This window comes from Canis aureus, chromosome 19 (assembly GCF_053574225.1).
Source record: "Canis aureus isolate CA01 chromosome 19, VMU_Caureus_v.1.0, whole genome shotgun sequence".
NCBI lineage: Eukaryota > Metazoa > Chordata > Mammalia > Carnivora > Canidae > Canis > Canis aureus.
The window spans coordinates 25951754-25960103 of NC_135629.1; the positions used below are offsets into that span (position 1 = coordinate 25951754).

General features: G+C 42.1%; 1 pseudogene; it reads right to left on the reverse strand.

Moving 5' to 3' along the window:
- Positions 1 to 1876: 1876 nt before the first annotated feature.
- LOC144291315 (U6 spliceosomal RNA) lies at positions 1877 to 1973 on the reverse strand (annotated as a pseudogene).
- Positions 1974 to 8350: the final 6377 nt, after the last annotated feature.

The window sequence follows — 8350 nt, forward strand, 5'->3', positions numbered from 1 at the left end:
AAAAGCAGGCGCTAAACCGCTGCGCCACCCAGGGATCCCAAATAAAAATATTTTTAAAAAAACTATTAGTATTTTTGTTTCTTATAATCAAAAGCATCGTAGTTATTATATCTATGATGGCATATGACTTATCCCTAAAAGGTCCACATTAAGTAAGTAGAAAACAGCAAAACTTTTCTAAGATTCAGATATTGCTCAGAGAGTTGGGCTCAGCCTAGCTAAGTGTTTTGCTTCTTGCACGAATCCCCTCATAGCAACTGAATTTCATTGCATGCCTCTGACAGATGACATCTGACTTTATACTGAGTGACCCATGGGCATGGAAAATTGTGAAGCCATTCTGTTGTATTTCAAATCCAAGCTTTGCCACCTAGCAGTTGAGTGATCCTGAGTGAGTTTACTTTTCTGCTTCTTTGTCTGTAAAATGGGGATAATAGTCCTCAGAGGTTAAACGAGTTATCACATGAAAAAATTGCTCAGGATAGTGTCTGGCACATATTAAGTACTATGTTCATATCATTGTTATTATTAATTGAGTCCACTAAACCTTTTTCACAAATGTATCTTACCTGATCATGTGACCATTCTTTAAAGCTGAAATTGACAACCAATAGGGCCTTTTGTGTGGACTACTACTGATAAGGAAATGGATTAGCAATACTCTGTTCAGTCTTATCAAATGCCCCCAACGGGTAAGGGCACAGCCAGGTGGCCTGTGCAAACTCTTCCCAGGATAACTGTACCACGATGTTAGCAGACCCATTACAGGTATGTCACTTGCTGGCAAAAGAGCTAATTCCAGAAAACATGTCTCCTTGTCTTCCAGGATTAATGATTCCATCACTCTTTTAGGTGTAGACCCAGATAGCTGGTCTAGCATTATACACAATTCCCAATTCAGTTAAACCAATACCAGGACAGATGCCATTAAATTCTGCACACACTCCTGGAAAGAGTAGCCTTCCTCAGAGCCTTGCTGCCTTCTTCTCTGTCTTTAAAACCCTACTTGTTGTCTGAACATCTGCATAATGGGACTTTGGCATGAGGCATGCTGTAATTTGAATTGAGCTCTGCAGCTAAGTTGCCATGTGACCTCAGACAAGTTACTTTACCTCACTGTATTTCATCGTCCTTAAAATGGGTCTAATGAGACCCCCTTTTAGAGAGTTGCTGTGCATAAGCTAACAGTAAAATTCTCTAGCATGGCTTCTAGGGTAAGCTAGGTGTTTGATAAATGCTTGCAACTGGTGTAATTCTGTTTGGTTCTCTCTAACCCCTCTTCAATTATTTAATAGCAAAATCGGTATCATAGCATGGCTGAGGGCTGGTGCAAGTTGATTGCACTGAACTATGCTGGACCCCAGCCACACTTGATGCTCCTTTTTCATAAATACTTGAGTAATACTTTAACCCAAGAAGGCAAGGAAAAAGCAGTAGGGCCCGGGAGGAGTCCGCCAAGAATCCACATGAATTGTGTATTCGAAGTGGCTCTCCTACAGTCCTAGAGAATAAATCTTCAACACTGCAGGTCTGTTCTTTTTTGTAGACTCCAAGCACTACAGCTTGACAACCACTTTAATTGGTTGCCAGGTCTCCCTAGGCAAAAGTAGTCCTGTGCATGATGAGGTTTCCTGTCTTGTGTAAATGTTGCAGAGCTTGGCACCAATGTATCTATTTTCAGCCTTCCTGGAAAGAAACAGACACTTTCTTCATCTGCCCCCTCTGTGTCCTAGGCCACAAGTTCCATACTTGCCCCAACCCTGAGACAAAAGCATCAGCAAGGAACGTGATCCTAAAAGTATTCCTTTATATCCTGGTGTCCTCCTTCCAGTGATTCTCTGAGTAAGTTGTCCTCGTAGCACCGGGGAACCCACAGGATGACATTGGATGGTACATAGATAATCTTTTTGCACAGGGGCCATACTAATCTTCTCTGAATCATTCCAATTTTAGTATATGTACTGTGGGAGCAACCACAATAATCTTTCTGATATGAAGTTTCTTTTAAATTCAATTTCAATTGTTAAAAGTGAAAAAATACTCAAAGTAATGCAAGTGAATTTTTTTTATGGTGAGTTAATTTTAAGGACAATGTAATTTTGAGAACCTTGCTTTGTAACTAACAACGATGGAGTGTTCAGCACATACCTGCCCTGGTAGAGCTTGCAGAGCTTTGCAGGCATCGTGCCCACCATTTCCGGTAGTAGACACTGTTTTCACTCTACACATGAGAAAAATGAGGCTCAGAGAAGTTCTATAATTTACTCAGTTATTGCACTGGAGCTGCCTTAACCTCCATTGCTAGGTTCACTTTAAGTTGTTAGCCGTTGAAATGAGGCTTCAAAGCAACAGAATTAGGGGCTCAGTAGTTGTGGCATTGGCCCAGGAGCCTGTGTATTTACCTGTGTATTACCCCAGGAGCAGATGCCGATTCAGCTTTTGCCAATGCAAAGACCACTTTGTAGATCTTCAAAGTTGAACGATGTCTAAAATGCCTTCTAACTGGAAAATGTACCGACAAATGTCACGTTCACTGAGCAAAACACGTGCTGGACACTACCTAGGCATGTCCACTGGTAATTTTATCTTCTCTCCCAATAGTGTTATTTTCTCCATTGCAGAGATGAGGAAACCAAAGCTGACTCTTGCACAAAGTCCTGGCTCTTATGCAGCTGCCTCAGGATTCAAATCCACATCTGTTTACCTCCAGAGCCTGTGCTATTAATTTCTATAATGTAATCCTTTGAAAATATGACTAATAATTCCTGTTCTTCTTATCTCTTCAGGTCATTATGAAGATCAAGTATAATAATGTATGTTAAAGTGGTGTATAGTGTGTACAGTGCTGTATTTAATCATTCAATCACGTAATTCCTCTACCTACAACCTTCCAGTGGCTTTTGTCTCACTCAGAGTTAAAGTCAAAGTTCTCGCAGTGAATGACCCAGTAACCCCATCACCTGTTAGATCTCACTTTTTACTACCCTCCTCTCACTCACCCTTTACAACCACTCCAGACTCCTTGGCATCCTCAAACACACAAGGCATACTCCTGCCTCAGGGCCTTTGCACTTGCTGTTCCCTCTGCCCAGAAGGCTTTTCCCTCATATATCCACACAGCCTACTGTCTCATCATCTTTGGGTCTTTGCTCATAATTTCAGTAAGGCCTTCCTCTATCTCCCCAGATAAAACTGCAACATTACTCAACTCTCCAACCCTCTATTCTTTTTCTCTGATTTATTTTTTCCTAAAGAACTTACTGCTATGGAACATACTATACACCTGATGAATTGGCTGATCTCTCTCCATTTAGACTATCAACTCCTTGCGGTAAAGGTCTTCTATTTGTCTCAACTACTTGAGAATGGTACCAAACCTAAAGTGAATACTCAATAAATAGATGTTGAATGAAAGAATGAATGAATGAAGTTAGTGAGTATTCTTATGTGCCAGGCATATCTTTTATCAAAGACAAAGTTCATGTATGCAGTTATGACCTTCCTGTAGCTTATTGAAAGATTCATTTTTGGTTCCCCTTTGACATTCAATATATTTCTAGATTCTTTTTTTTTTTTTTAATTTTTTTTAATTTTTATTTATTTATGATAGTCACAGAGAGAGAGAGAAAGAGAGGCAGAGACATAGGCAGAGGGAGAAGCAGGCTCCATGCACCAGGAGCCTGATGTGGGATTCGATCCCGGGTCTCCAGGATCGCGCCCTGGGCCAAAGGCAGGCGCCAAACCGCTGCGCCACCCAGGGATCCCTATTTCTAGATTCTTAATGCAAGAGCACAAATGATAAATAAATGTGACCTGAATAAATCTCTCAGCTTTAGGTTTCCCACACTGACAAAAACAAAGCTTGAGAGTGCAGCTCCCAAAACATCTACAATGCTGGTCCTTCCCTGTCCCTACCCCAGTCATAGAACCTCCCCTTTTTCCTTCCAGGAAAAGCCCTAGAGCCCTTGGCATCCACCCAGATCTCCTTCCCCAGGGAAGCTAGCATTCAGCTGGATTTCAGCAGCGGTGAACACTTGACTTATTCCCTGGGGATATGGCGTCTTAGTCACCCTATAAACTGTTAATTTTATTTAGCTATATTTTATAAGCTGGCACTTTATCAGAGCTGTCTCTCTCTCTATGCCCTCAAGTGCCTTTGAATGTACCCATAATGCCTGTTAATTTTATGTCACTCTTTGCATCTTGTAAAATGTGGAAATACACAACAAGAGAAACTAGGAAAGACAGATGCTGGATGGGTCAGCCAAGAGTGCCTGTAGAAGTCCTCTGGAGGAATAAATACGTGCTCTTTCAAGTGCAATGTCTTTCTGGAAGGGGAAATCATGTAATGACCTGGACTGGGAGTGCCTGGGGACTCCCAGTCCACCCCCGTGCAAGACAGTGATTCTGTTAGTCTGTAGTGGAGCCTTGGAATTAGCATGTTAGCTTTTCATTGAGATGGTAAAGCACAGAAAAGTAGAAATGATGTCCAGCTCAGTGAATTCTCATATGTTCATGCAACCAAGAATATTGCCAGCACTTCAGAGGCCGGGATCCCCTTTTTGTCATTGCTTCTCTCCATCAGTTATCCTGTTATTATCCTGACTTATAGCCCACAGATTAGGTTCTGCCAATTTCTGTATTTATATAAACAGACACATACTACATATTCCTAGGTGTCCGGCTTCCTTTGCTCAACATTATATTTGTGAGATTGATCCATATTTTTGCATGTGGATGCAGCTTATTCATTTTCATTGCTGTGCAGATTTTTCTTGTGAATGCATATTTCTTATTTGTTCTGATACTGAGGACAGACAACTGGATAGACTTCTGTATGCAGCTGTTATGAATCAAGCTGCTATGAATAGTCTAGTACGTGTCTTTTATTTTTTTTTTAAGATTTATTTATTTATTTATGAAAGAGAGAGAGAGAGAGGCAGAGACACAGGAGGAGGGAGAAGTAGGCTCCATGTCGGGAGCCCAATGTGGGACTCGATCCCGGAACTCCAGGATCCTGCCCTGGGCCAAAGGCAGGCGCCAAACCGCTGAGCCACCCAGGGATCCCCTAGTACATGATGGATGGATGTACTTTTGATGGATACATGTATATATTAATGCTGGGTATGTATCTTGGAGAGAATTGATGAGGTAAATCAGCACTTTTAACAAGCAGCTCAGACAATGTTGACTCATGCTGAAATTTAAGAGCCATATGAACAGACTAACAAGCAAATATCACTTACCAAGGAAATTAATCCACTTTGGATTATACTTCAGTACAGAATATGTGAACTTCCCACAAGAATATTACAGTCACATTATGGAGGGAGGAAAAAAAAAAGAAAACAGACCATAGACCCAGAAAGCGCATAGTGAAGAAAACACTAAAGAAAAAATAACTCAGGGATCCAATCCACATGTCTGTTCTAGTCTAAAACAATATACACATATAGAGCAGAGTTGCAAAATGGCTTTCTATAAGAAAGATTCTAGCCTGGGGAACCTGGGTGGCTCAGTGGTTGAGCATCTGCCTTTGGCTCAGGTCATGGTCTGGGGGGTCCTGAGATCGAGTCCTGCATCAGGCTCCCCACAGGGAGCCTGCTTCTCCCTCTTCTCCCTATGCCTCTGCCTCTTTCTGTGTGTCTCTCATGAATAAATAAATAAAATCTTTTTTTAAAAAAAGACTCTGGGTTGTATTTGGCATAGTCAGTGTTTCAAAAATCAAGAAATGTCACAAAAAGTCTTTATTTTGGATTTCTTTTTGAAAATTAAACTCTAGCAGCACTAGGTCCTCCTTCTTACATAGCTGCAATTGGCTGAAGCTGAGCACCAACTGTCCCTTCAGATGGGACTCGTAGTCCCCAAGGGCCAGTAGTCTCTGCCAACCCCCATTACCTCACTCTGGCCTCCCCTCATTCACATTAGCTGCCTGACTCCTGTAGGCATTCAGCTTCCTAATAACTGATATGGAAAATGACAATAAACATTTTCCTGTGCAATATCTGCCTTCATCCACACAGGAACCCTACAAGCCATCAAGGGCTTGGTAAGATAAGTGCCCATATTGGCAGTGGGAGCCAAGCAACTTGAGGTTGCAAGAGTGATTTAACAAAATTGCACAACTAGCAAGGGGTAGCCTTCTATCTCCTAACCTAGAGGAGCTGTTTTGAGTAGTATTTAAAAATTACATGTTTGCTTTTTTTATGTTAAGTGGTAACGAGTACATCAAGATATGTATAGTAAGATGCTTATAATAAAGTTTAGAGCAGTTTTTTTTAAAGGCATCAGCAAAGGGAAAGCATTGCATGGAATGAAGTGGTCACAGACATGTTTCCCCCAAGGATGTGGGATCTCCTCTGAGCCTTGATTGATGATTGAGTAAAGGGGGACTGATGGCATTCTGAGCCAGGGCTCAGCTGGAGTCAAGCCAAGGAGTCAGGAACATGCAGACGGAGATGGATAAGAGAGAGGCCCAGATGTGTAATGAGAAATGCACCTCCTTACACTGCTAGCCATGGCTTGGACAGAGATCTCCACCTCTCTGAGTCTCTGGTCCCATTAAAGTTCTCTAGCTCACCCATTCAAGAAGACTAAAGGAAATTCTGCACGCTGTTAGTCGAGCTTTATTCATCCTCGTTAGGATGAATAGCACCGTGCTGACACTGGCAACCACAAGAAAGCATAGTGGTATTGATGGTTAGGGTGCTGGAGCAGAGAACGGAGGGACTCCCCAGGGCATCTGAGGTAGCAGCGAGCAAGATCTCCATCCTCACGTCATGCCCGCCTCAGCCTAACCCCATCACACCTCCCTGCTCCACCACCGGAGGGGAGTTCTTTCTATTTGAACTATCATCTTCAACTTTCCGTTTTACTTTGTTCTTCTTTTTTTTTTTTTTTAAGATTTTATTTATTTATTCATGAGAAACACAGAGACACAGGCAGAGGGAGAAGCAGGCTTCATGCAGGGAGCCCGATGTGGGACTCCATCCCAGGACCCCGGGATCACGACCTGAGCCGAAGGCAGACGTTTAACCTCTGAGCCACACAGGTGTCCCACTTTTTACTTTGTTCTTAAAGTCGCTGCCAGGAAGCATCATCCATTTGGCAAAAAATATTAAGACACGGTCTTCCCTTAGATGCACCCAACTTTAAACTGACCTTGTAATCCATGTAGCACAGACACTTAGGAAGGAAGGCAGTGCAGTGTGGTAAAATAGTGTGAACTCCAGTAGCTGACTTGGATTTGATTCTTTGAACATCTCACTGTGTGGCCTCGGGCAAGGCAGCCAGCCTCTCCAGGTTCCAATTCTCATTATCTGTAAAATGGGAAAAATAGTACCAGTCACTTGGGGGTGATTATGAAGGTTCAGGAGAAATACATAAAGTGACTGGCACACAGCGGGTGCACTGCTCATTGCCATTACTGTTAGTCCAGTGCAAGATCATTATCAGAAGAGCCTATGACAGATGCCTGGGTGGCTCAGTGGTTGAGCGTTTGCCTTTGGCTCAGGCTGTGATCCCAGGGTCCTGGAATTGAGTCCCACATCTGGCTCCCCAAAGGGAGCCTGCTTCTCCTCTGCCTATGTCTCTGCCTCTCTCTCTGTGTCTCTCATGAATAAATAAAATAAAGTAAATAAAATAGAATAAAATAAAATAAAATAAGAAGAGACTGAATTAACTTGCCTTAATGTTGGGGTCAGACACAGAGCACAACATTGTGACTACGTTAGGAGTCAATCATATCCATTGACTCTCTAGTCTCTTTCTGATGGTGACAGACATCATCTCTAAACACGGAGCTGAGCATGTGATTCTTATGTCACCTGCCTGAATCATGACTGGCCCATGAAGTGGGAGTGTCACTCAATTAGGCCAATCAGAGTTCTTCCCAGGATTCATATAACAAACACAAAAAGGGAGAGAGAGCCAGAGAGATACTGTTGGCTCATTAAGCTAACATTTTATAAAACCTCCAAGACTCAGCAGGCACTGAGGATGTAGGTACCTTTTCCATCTTATCTCTACCAACCTCTTTGTATTAATGATTCAAAGCCACTGCAGTTGCCATCATCACCTCTTCCCCTGAGAATGTCCAGGGATCTGAAGGAAGGGTAGTGAGTGTTTCCTCCTGGAATATTTTATCAGGAATAAAAGTCATCTTTTCCTCAGTTTTCTCTTTTTTAAAATCATATTTATTTAGATATAATTAACATACCACATTATATTAGTTCCAGGTGTATGAGATAGGATTCAGTGTTTGCATATATTGCAAAATGATCACCACAGTAAGTCTAGTTAACATTCTCCATCATACACAATAACAGAATTTTTTTCTTGTGATGGGAAC